The following is a 12,366-nucleotide window of genomic DNA, read 5'->3' as shown; positions in this document are numbered from 1 at the left end:
AATCGGCTTCACTTTGAGCAACGTGTTTGCTTTAAATACGATGAACAGTGAAGATATAAGCACATTTTGTGATAGATCTGGGAGGTTTTCGATGTACAAGGCAGGTCGAACCAACCACTTGTGATTGAGGTTATGTTGAGAATTAACATACCCAACGTTTTTGTTTTAAATGCCACGATCTGTGACACCATAAAGTGGCATTTAGGAACATACGATAGTCTTCTATATATTAAAACTCATTCCGTGATACATCTGTGACGTGTAGGTTGATACTGATGAGAAACACTATGGATCCCATGTTGAGAGTATAGAGGAAATAATGTTTCACCTGAACGAACGCGTCCTTTTTATATACGATTTACTGTGGTCTCTTGAAGTATTAATTAAGTAGATTAAATATTGTTGGGTAGATCTTAACATGTTTTATGATACAACTTTTGTGCTTAATTGATTTCAACTGCCCGGGCCAGGTCGGACCAAACACTTGAGATTCCCATCTGAATGCACTGAGATGTGAGCGGAAAATGGAATGGCTCTCTTGAACTTACTTGCTTAAATGTGCCTAGTGTCGTATATTATGTCATTTTATATTCGCATATAATTAGATACATCTATGTCGGGCAGATGGGAATTTATATCACTAGAGTTGGGAGAACTTGATACGTTTCAACTCCTATTTCGTTTAACGACTCCTCATTTACATGTACCCTAGCTCAGCAACTCTCACCGACCGTACGGCTTCCTGATTTTCAAGCGATTTTTATTCGCAAAAACTTAATCTTATTGCACGTTTGTGGTTTGTGACTTTTCATTAATGTCATGTGTGTATGTTGCATTATCAACATGTAGGTATGGTCGTCGACTATGGAGTAATTAGCCAATAATAACGTTGGCCCGGCCCGACTAAAGGCAACCCCTGCTTTTATTGTTAATTGTGAAGTAACTGGTGGTTTGATGGTCACATTTACTCAAACACATGTGAATGGTAACAGTGTAAATGGATATTTCCTTTTTTTATCTGACTTTTATAATTATGCATATTTAGGTTATTCCATGTTGAATCTGACCACCAGCATCTTGCAATGTCTTGTGTTTTTTCCTTCAAAACCTGATGGTGATATACACCCTGGTAAACGTTCTGTTATGATTGTAGAGATGTCACATATTTTCATAGAACAGTTATGACATATTGTATTAGGATATTGTTAATAATAGTGACAATATTTTAAAGTATTTTGTAACTTTAGTGTCAGTTGATGCTGAATGTATGAGTATTAGTTATCATGGACAGCTCCGCCCTAATTTTAATATTGAATGTAGAGCTGCGAAACGTGAGGCGAGAAAATCACTCCGAAAGTTTAGAGCTCGACAGAGTGAACACAACAGAAAAATCTGTTTGTACTCTACGCAATAGATATAGTGTTTGTTGGAGGAAATTTAAGAATGAAATCAGAAAGGGTATAATACAACGTCTCAGCAACAACCAACAATATTCAAAACAGTCTTGGAAAGATATTCAAATATTCAAATACTAATTGCAAATTGGTTGACTCACTTTATAAGTCTATTTGAAAGTGAAAAGTTGTCTAATGTTACAAATTATACTCCTGATTAATTTACGATCAATGGAAGAAATTAATAGTGAAAGTCTTGATTCAGATATAAAAAGGACAGGAAGTTTAAATGCTATTAATGATCTAATACAATGAAAAATCCTCTGGATCCGATAGGTTGTTGGCTAAGATGACAGATAATGCAAGTGATCTGAATTTGCCTTTTGAACTAATTAATCATGTTTTCACTAATGGTGTTTTCCCAAAGTCATGGTCAAAATCCATAATACTTCCCATACATAAAGCACTTCGTGGTATTTCTTTATCTACTAGTAGTGTTTGGGATAAATTGTTTACGTTAGTTCTCAACAATAGTCCTCAACCAGACAGACTAGTATCAATAAAATTCCAGAATCACAAGCACGATTTAGAAAGGGCTATTCTTGTGCTGATCACATTATTAAATTATTTAAAGAAACACTTTACGTAAATAACATAAATCATATTTCGGATTTGTAGATTTCAAAAAGGCTTTTGATTAAGTTAATCGTATAAAATTATGGTCATGTCTTGGACAAAATGGACAAAATGGGAAAAGGTTCTTAATGTTACAATGTATTTATGGTAAGGTTAAAGCATGCGTGCGCTACAATAGAGAATTAAGTGAATACTTTGACTACCCCATATGTGTAAAGCAAGGTAGTGTCTTAAGCCCATTATTGTTTTCCTTTTTCATTAAATGAGTAGATAAGAAACCTGTCTTTTTCCCTTAGAATTTGGTTATGTGTGTTTAAATCATGGAACTTGGAATGAAAATACGTTTATTCACAATTTTCGATAGAAGCTCATATTAAGATTGAAGCTCTATATCAGCAGATAGTTCAAGATATGAAGTGTACTGATCTTTTAAAAGTCAACCTGCATCAGAATCATGTGTTTCTTCCTTAACATCAAGGAAGTATAATCAGGAGGTTCAGATCTGGTTTTATGGAAATTGCTATTAATTCTGGCAGACATACGGAGCTTTAAGGAAAATGCTTATTGAAAACTATTTTCGTTTGTTAACAATAATCAATTATCTTTAATATTGTTCGACCTCTCAGTTGGACTCACCAATTTAGCTTTATTCTTAAAACATTCTCCGGAATTAAAGAAACAAATAAATTAGTAGTTTAAAGAATCAATATTCGTATTTATATTGGATTTTAATGTGAAAACATGTCTATCATTGACCTTGTAACTCCATGTATATGGATCCGAGGCCTTTTATGCGACTACAATCTTCACGAAAATACCGGAAATAACAATCAGATGGCACGGGTGGCCTAGTCGTCTAAGGTGACGTAATTCGCTGAGCAGAGTTGCGCCCCTTGGGCACTCCAGAAACCCAGTTCGCCAGGATTATGTTTCTCTGTTTGTCAAGTGTACTTCAAACACTTTTTTATGAAACAACTGCAATGTGGATGGTGGAACTTAAAGACACCAAAGTACGAAATTTGATCATATAACATTAACCAGCTACAATTTATGAAAGCGATTTTGGTTGTTACCCACAGTCTCATCAAGTAGGGATTTCTTGCAGTGAATACTGAAGTGTGTCTTCTAAACTATATAGCTTTATGAGCCGTAACACATTTGTAAAAATATACAGGCCACAACAATCAATAAAAAAGATATCCCTTAACACAGGGCAAACGAGATTTTGTGTCCTTTGTTTTATGGTGTATTAGAAAAAAGTAAAATCTAAGATTAATTAGAAATGATTGGCAAATATACTCCCCGATAAAATAAACACAATCCATAGACACATAGAGAAGTATGTACGTTAAGAAGAGATGTGTCAAATGTGTACCAATTAATGACAAAACTAAGTGTTACCACATATCTAGTGTCTTTATTCTTATCACGAGATGCTGCATGTGATTTCCATACTTTACACGTTAATCCTACACGAGACAAAATAGTGCATCTTGAGTCATTGAGCCAATCTAATATATCTTGATTATGTGTAAATCTTCATCTATTAACCAACAAGCTACAGCGATCCGTCTCATAACTCCACCCTAGCACGAAGAGTATCAAAGCAAAGTGGAGTTCATCCCAGATATAACAGGCTAGAATATTGTGATTTGTCGACTGTAGCGAAACCGCAATTAATCCTAATGATTATTAATACGATGGTTCTCTTTGCGATTTGTTAGACAAGGACAAGGGAAGGAAGTTCATGTAAGCATGTTTTGGATTTATTTTTGTCACGTGTAGACTATATTTTCCACAGGCCGCCATTGTTTCCACCCGATTCTCTTTGAGTCCCTTCACACAACGAGCATTGGATACTCAGAACATAAATTGTCGGAGAGTCACGTCACTTTAATCACATGACATGACATGACATGACATGACATCACGTCACGTGACGTGACTTTCATCACATCACATCACGTCACTTCACATCACTTCACATTACACCACTTCGCGTCACGTCACGTCACATCTCTTCACTTTTATCACACCAAGTCACTTCACTTCTTCCCTTTACTTCACGTGGCATCGCATCGCATCGCATCGCATCGCATCGCATCGCATCGTAACTCTTCACTTCACTTCACTTCTGAAAACACGACAACATGGGGTAACCCTGACCATGGAAGCACAATTGGTTTAACAATATAATACTAGTATAGAACCCATCCATCTGTTCATGTCTATGTTTCTGTTTTTTATTCATACCATGAATATGAATCTCTAAATTATTGTTACCCTTGTAATACAAGTTTCAGACCCACGCCTATATACTGAGTAATAAAACATAAGCACCAGTATAATTAGATGCGTGTAGAGGTTTGGTTTGAAGTTAAAATTTAAAAACTAATTAATCTGATGACACAAGCTATATTCCATAGATTTACTAGATCGTTGCTGAGGCTTGTGTTCCCTTTGGCAGTGCCCCTGCATTAAGGAACAAGTGATTATGCATCACTTCAGACGTTGGCATATCGAGCACGTAGACCGTTCATTTTTGAATGACAGACCTATCCGCGAACGACTGAATGTGGCTTCCTGGCGTAGGATTCATTTGTCAGATGAGTGTAGGATGTTATTGCATGTTACTAATGGCAGAGGTGGTGTTTAGAGGCAAGGTGAAGGGCCATTCTCTCCGAAAACACGAAGACGACCTTTGACGTTGGTCAGGGATCTGTGATGATATGGGGATGTGTTGGATATGATTGCAAGCTGGACCTTGTGACAGTACTGGGCACGCTCAATTGTGAGAAATATCGTAATGACTTCCTTGATCCCACCGTAATGCCATTTTTCGACAACCATCCTCTTAGGATTCGACCTATGTTAAATAACGATAACGCTTGACCAAGGGTTATTGGCGATAACACCTTTCAAGGGTTTCTTGATCAGGAGGCCATAGCAACACTCACATGGCCAGCATGCAGTCCGGATCTGATCATGAACCCCACAGAACACCTTTTGGGACATCCTTAGACGTTTAAACCATCAAAGAGTCTTTCCCGTGAAAACGTTAGCAGAACTGGATGTAGCTCACATCAGGAAGTGTTGGTGACACAAGACGCCATTCAGAGACTAATACGTATCATGAGACGAAAGGTACAATCAGTGAATTATGCAGTGGACCCTGCACACATTACTGACTGATCAGTGGTTATATTACTTTCCCAGGGTGGGAATGACCTTTCTGCTACACTGGCTTTCTGATATGCTGCCCTATATGTGACTTGCGGTGATAGTGTTTCAGCTCTTTCGTGGTTATACATCACTGCTTTTGACACACAACTGCAAATATGCACAAAATTTACACTATTGTGTCATGTCAATAAACCTCTTTACACAATTTTGTTGTCGTTATATATAAAACTCTCCCCATCTTGTTTACATTTCGACCCCAGTTTTTGTATTGTCCCAAAAATGTAGGGTGGCGCTTAACTTATTTGCTAAGTAATATGTCATGTTTGAGTGGCTTTCACATTAAAAATATCTTTACATGTGAAAGCGAGTTCATATTTTATTATAAATATTTCAGGGAAAATTGGTCGTGAAATTGTGATGTGTCTCAGTAACTTATTCCATTTTGAATGAAAATGTACATGAATTACATGTTTGAGTAGTAGTTCATATAGATGTGTAGATACGGTTTACTAGTATCCATATAGTGGTGACTATTTAAGGAGAAGTACGAAAGCTAAAATAAACCTAATTAGTTGAACATAGGGATGGGGATAACAGGTCTTTTCATCCAACAAAATCAACTCGTCAGAATTGTCATAGTTCATGTCAATAAATAACAACTCGAGTCATTATATTTTACTGAACGGCATCTCCATCGCATATATTAGGAATGAGTTCGGTGAAACTGCAGTCAATCTGACTTACCCGACTAGCATCACCAATAGTATTATGGTCCATATACATATTAACAATATCAAGCACTAAGGGATGGATGTTATGCTCAAAAGTTCAAACTTGCCTCTGTCCTTCAGCTTTCCAACTCTGATTTTAGATGATTAAATCTCAAATCACTATTAGCCAGAGCTTGTTTGTTTTGATATGCCATTTTAATGAAAAAACATCATCGTTGTTTTGTTTATATTTATTTTTGTAAGTGTATTGCGTGTTCATCTAGTTTTGCAGTTATAAGCAGTCACATATCTGTTGTCTGATGCGGACTGTAGCTAATTTGATTGCAGAAATGCCAATTAAGAGCTTCGTTACACAAAATTCAGAGGAGATAACTGTGCACGATTATGAGCTGGATGAAAATGAATCTGATTCATATGTAACATTTTGTGTAACCTGTTGTCCAATATCCGAATATATACTGATAAGAAAATGCAACAGATAGAAAATGAATAGTTTGAATATCATAGATGTGGAGACTTGGATAAACCTGTGCACCGAACATAACCTGAGACATTCTTGCACACAATACTGTGCACACAATGAATAGTGGTGCCTCACCTTTCACATTTGGAATATTCATATTGAACATTAAATATTCAAATAGTTATGATACCAGGTGTTCGCGAAAAGGTGAAAGGACCCTGTCTCATCGGTGGCACCCGTCACAAACACACAAAAGGCAAGTCTGTTTCCCAATGAATGTAAAAAATTAGTCCACGCCCACCGAGGCAGACAACTTTTATTACTACGGAAAGTCGGGGAATCCCATTCCCTTTCCCTTTCACAGGACATTATGCGAAACATGTGCATATTCATTGTCAAAACAACTGTTTTGGTTAAAATATTGTAGATAAAACATATCGTTGTCGAATTTAATTGTAAGCATTGACTGATGATCTTTTTCGGTTCATTTAGGTATGAACAGAAATACTGATGTGCAAACTGTATGAATCCGCGTAAGTGTGTGTGTGTGTGTGTGTGTGTGTGTGTGTGTGTGAGTGTGTGTGTGTGTGTGTGAGTGTGTATGTGTGTGTGTGCGTGTGTGTGCGTGTGTGTGTGTTGTGCTTATACTATTCCGGGGGGCGTTTAAAATGTGTTTGTACGTCTTTTGATATGGGAGCGAATCACCTCTCACTCTCCTTCTTCCCCCATCCTCCCTCCCCCTCTCGCACTCTGTGCAGACGCTCTATCCACTATCACCATAAAGTTGGTTGACTCCCTATTTGAGGGAAATATACATAATATGTTAATACAAAGTCAAGATTGTATTTACGTGCGCCCACCTGTATTCATGCGTGTTGAATGAGGAGACTGAATGAGGATTGTGTGGAAACAATGGTGGCAGAACAGGGCCAATGTACATATACTCTGAAGTCTGTACTGCCCTTCCCTTGTTACTAGGGGTACGGGTGGCCCAGTCGTCAAAGGCGCCGTGATTCGCTGTGCAGTGTTGCGTCCGTCCCTTGGGCACGCCAGAAAGCTGCCGATTCGAATCCCTGTTCGCCCCGATTATGTTTCTAGGTTTGTCAGCACCACACCCATGCTCGTGGGTTTCACCGAAGTGGTAAACGTCTGTGACCTGCATCACCCTCCTCCGACATTAAGCTGGCACGTCATGATATAACTGGAATAATGTTAAAAGCGGCGATAAACCCAACTCACTCGCTCCCTTGTCGTATCAAATCTGGGTTGATTGGTGAATAATCAACCCTTTAAATGTATACATATTTTCCTCCAACATTTTACAGTGTATTTAGCCATCAGGGCTTATAAACCTTGCACCATTAATTGTATCACATCATTGGCGGCATCAGGGATGTATACTAAGGAGTTGAGACTGCAATACACTTTGATCAGTAGTTGAACGGGATACCACGATGTTCTTCGGTATGCTCCTGTGTGTAGGGGGAAGGCTTTCGCCTTATAACTGCCAACCCCCCCCCCCCCCCCCCCCCAAGGACCTCATTTCGACTGTGCAATGAAAACATAGTCCACTTACATTTTCAAATTTACATAATCGCAAACAGATGTGTGATATATTCAGCCTATCCCCACAGAGACAGATGCGTTGACCTTTTTCTGTGCAAGTTATCAGCCAAAAGCACATTCTGTCGTATCGAATGATGGTTCAGTTCAAAATTACATGTCTTGTATCTAATCCCGCGGACAGCCATCAGTATTAATAAAATCAGAAAAAAAAGACATGACCAGATGGATTGCTCCTAAATTTTATTGCTCAAGCAATATCTGCTTCTGTGGTCGGGGAAGCTCCATATGGTCAAAGGTGAAGGTGAAGGTCATCTACTTCTTGGCAGCAACGCAAGAGTTGCTACTGACGGTGTAGGCGCCTTCTGCAGCCTGGACGGCACCCCTGCAAAGTGAAGATCCATCGTGAGTCACGAATGAGGAATTGGTGCTACTGGTACATTTCCTTTAATGTAGCTAGAATACATAACATTATGTATTGATAAAAGTGTCGTTTCATTAAACTCAATCTAAGCGATTGGATCTGCAGACACGAGAAAAATCCCCAAACATGTTGCCTTGCTTATTGACTTCCCTGCATTAGTCTACTGAATACATGTTTATGCCGCCAAAGTGAACACTTATATGCACATGACATAATGGGGAAATGGACGTAATGTCAGTGACTGTCCAGATCATGGAGATAATATTTATGTATTTACCATGATCATATACAACAAAAAGACAAAAGGGCTACGGCTGATGTTATCACTTTACATTTTCACATTAACATAAAATGGGATTAATTGCGGTTTTGTGAGTGATTAATCACTATATTCTTAACCTGTTATAACCGGGATGAATTCTACTTTGATTTGATACTCTTAGTGCCAGATGAAATTATGTGAAGGATTTCTGTAAAAATAGTCATTGATATACTTACTCAACGCAGTTCAACAGGCACGCGTTGTCGTAGTAGTTGCCGGCGGTGTCACAGACTGGGTCAAGGATGCGGGAACAAATGCAGTCACAATTGACAGTGCTGGCTGTGAAGAGAGATTAGGGGAAGAATGACATGTCTATCCTGTCACAAGTCCCTCGGGAAGCACTAGGCAATGAATAGGTTCTACACAGTATACCTTGACCGACACTTTAAATGCACATTTTGTATTGGCTTCATAAGGACGCGGTCGAGTCCTCCTGAAACCAACAAGCTAGGGTGTGATGCTGAAAACCAAAAACTCGAAATCAAAACTAATCTGAAATTCAAAACAACGTTACGTGGATGTAACAATGTCACACTTCGGATTACACTTTCTAAGTAAAGTATAAATTCTATTTTCATAGCTCCACGACCAAGACAGACCACATGAGGATTTCTGAAAGGCAGAATAAATCCCTTACACCCCGCGTTGAAGCGAAAAGCCGGACGCTTTTTCCGAGTCAATGAACGTCACATGACGTTTACCTCGGCTCAATCGAACAGCTGTGTTCTACCAATTTTGCATTTGTTTTTGTTCTTTTACAATGTTATATTAATTTTGTTGTTGTGGTAGGATGATTCGGTACATGTGATTTTATAAAACCTAACCAGGGACGCAAGCACTAGGCTGTTGCAATGAATAGGTTCTACACAGAATACCTTTGCTGACACTTTAAAAGCACATTTTGTGTTTGCTTCATGTGGACGCGGTCGAGTCCTCCTGAAACCAACAAGCACGGGTGTGATGCTGAAAACCAATGGATGGAAATCAGAACTAATCTGAAATTCAAAAGAACGTTTCGCGGAAGTAACTTCGGATTACACCTTCATACCTCCATGTCAGAATGATGAGATCTGATCTTGAGAAAATACTGTGTATCCCGCCTTGGAGTGAAATACACTTCTGAGCGGGAGAATCAATCCCTTGTACCCCGCCACGAAGAACACTGACTGCACGTGTATTGTCGAGAGGGAGAATAAATCCCTTATAGCCCGCCATTACCATGAAAGACAGCACGTGGATTTCTAAGAGTAAGAATAAATCCCTTACACGCCGCTTCGAAGCGAAAGGCAGTACGTCTTTGTCGAGTAAATAAAAGTCACATGACATAGCACACGTTAACCTCAGCTCAATCGAACTTCTGTGTTCTATCAATTTTGCATTTGTTTTCATTCTTTTACAATGTCATATTAAAAAATCCGTTGTAGCAGGATCACTCGGAACATGTGGTTTTATGAAACCTAACGAGGGATGCATAAAATCACATGTACCCAGAGTGATACGGCTACAACTTATAGAGTGAGGCACATGATGGCCATCACACAAAAGGCAGCAGATGGAAAAGAATTTAACTCACCGCACAGCACTGCAGCAAGAACAGCAAGAATAACAGCAGCCTTCATCTTGATACAAAAGTTGGAGCTTCTTTTCCGAACAGGATCAAAGTATCGAATGGTTTGAAATCGCCGTATTTATACATTACACAAGCCAATGTAAAATAGTTCAAGTGATATATAGCTCCTTAATCGATTTGTAAACTATGATTTTATGATCTGTTTAAACGGCATGTGCCATGCACCGGGTTGTTGTAAGTAGTTAATGCTCGTCATGCCAGGTAGCACCCAATTCAAATCCACATAAATCTCTCATTTGAAATTCATGTACTTTAAATGCCAGTTAAGAGATATTTACAAACATGCAAGATTTGAATATTCCAAGAAACACTCATTTTACTTTTAAAGGTTAAATTCCCAATCTTGTCAGCACAATGTTCGCTTCATGCAACGTTTGAACCAAATTGATTTTTATATGAAAACCTCAGGTGGAAATTATCCTATAGTCACGTTGGTAGTCTTTAGTTTCAGTGAGGGGGTGGATGGATGTATTTTCGTTGAGTGAGGTGGGCTTTTCGTTTAAGTGAGTGAGATGGTGAACGGATTTTCGTTGAGTGTGTGGTTGGTTTTTCGTTGAGTGAGTGAGTTGAAGTACACCTATGTTAATGTAGGTGGGCCCTGGGGGGTTCAGCACCCGAGACCAGGGGGATTAGGTCACCCGTGTGTGTGTGTGTGTGTGTGTGTGTGTGTGTGTGTGTGTGTGTGTGTGTGTGTGTGTGCAGCAGTGATTCCTACGGTATAGTGACTCACTGAACTAGAAACAGAAACTGATAGATGGTATCGATTCTTATAGGATATTGTATATATGAAAGGATAGATACTAGAATATAATCACGCTATACAACGACGTATTCTGTTATGTCGTTGACAAGATGCATGTAGAGCACATTAGACTGTTTCACTACTGAAGTGCAAAAGAAATTATGCCTCTCAGTTTGATTTTTTCATATGTTTGATTTTCAAATGAAAATATCTTAAGTTAGCAATATTCTGTTAATTTTAAATTACATAAAAACAAACACGGTATACTTTCTTTTGTCCCTGAGTTTATATTCATTCTTCACGACATGTTTTGAACTGGTCATGTTTCGTCACATAAATCCGTTTTTAAACATTAATTGCTTAAACACCACGGTACTGCCCAATCATAATTCTTTTAATAGGAAGTAAGAGTGCTGAATAGATAGCAGCAGACGTTTAAGAGCGATATGACCAAGATTACTGCACTTGAACACGGTATAAATGTAGGGGGAGCTTTTACCCCCGCCTTCGTGGTGTAGTGCCCGGAGAGCGGAAGGTCGGTGGTTCGATGCCTTGGCCATGTCATATCAAAAGTGAGTGAGTGAGTATAGTTTTACGGCGCTTTTAGCAATATTCCAACAATATCACGGCGGGGGACACCAGAAATGGGCTTCACACATTGTACCCATGTCGGGAATCGAACCCGGGTCTTCGGCGTGACGAGCGAACGCTTTAACCACTAGGCTACCCGACTGCCCCTCATATCAAAAGACGTTGAAAGATTGTACTTTTTGTTACCCTTGCCTTTGCTCAGCACAAAGGGGGTGAAAACAAGACTAGTCAACCAGTTGATATGTCCGCGTGGCGTTTCCATGTAAGAATGCAGTTTATTGAATTTATGCAACGTTTAGATGTGGGATCTTCCATCGTTATCAAGCTCGAGGGACAACAACCAAGCGATGAGAGGTATATATGCATGACATGCGTTAAGCCACAGATTATCATTGACAACAACGGTAATAGATAACAAGCAGATAATTGGTTGAAGCGAAATGTATAGTAAGAATAACAAATGGCATGATTTGGCCGTGTCATACCGAAAGACGTTGAAGGATTGTAAATCCTGTTACACTTGGGTAAGGGGGTGAAAATAAGACTGGTCAACTGGGAGTCAGTGTGATTTGTCCGAGTGGTGTATCCATGGCAAACTGCAGCATTCTGTCTCAGAGTGCTAGCACTATAAAACCGGCATATATCAAGTACTGTGCGGAAAATTGAAACTATTCTTTAGAAAGTTTT

General features: G+C 38.9%; 1 long non-coding RNA gene across 1 annotated transcript; it reads right to left on the bottom strand.

Moving 5' to 3' along the window:
- Positions 1-8,243: 8,243 nt before the first annotated feature.
- Positions 8,244-10,341, bottom strand: LOC139473818 (uncharacterized). Its single transcript, XR_011653968.1, has 3 exons — positions 10,290-10,341; positions 8,893-8,995; positions 8,244-8,355 (listed from the first exon to the last, which is right to left on the bottom strand). It is a non-coding gene; the product is annotated as an uncharacterized lncRNA (long non-coding RNA).
- Positions 10,342-12,366: the final 2,025 nt, after the last annotated feature.

The sequence above is a fragment of the Haliotis cracherodii genome, unplaced genomic scaffold, assembly GCF_022045235.1.
Source record: "Haliotis cracherodii isolate W230 unplaced genomic scaffold, xgHalCrac1.p SCAF_3, whole genome shotgun sequence".
Taxonomy (NCBI): Eukaryota; Metazoa; Mollusca; class Gastropoda; order Lepetellida; family Haliotidae; genus Haliotis; species Haliotis cracherodii.
This window is presented reverse-complemented; position numbering and strand designations above follow the sequence as displayed.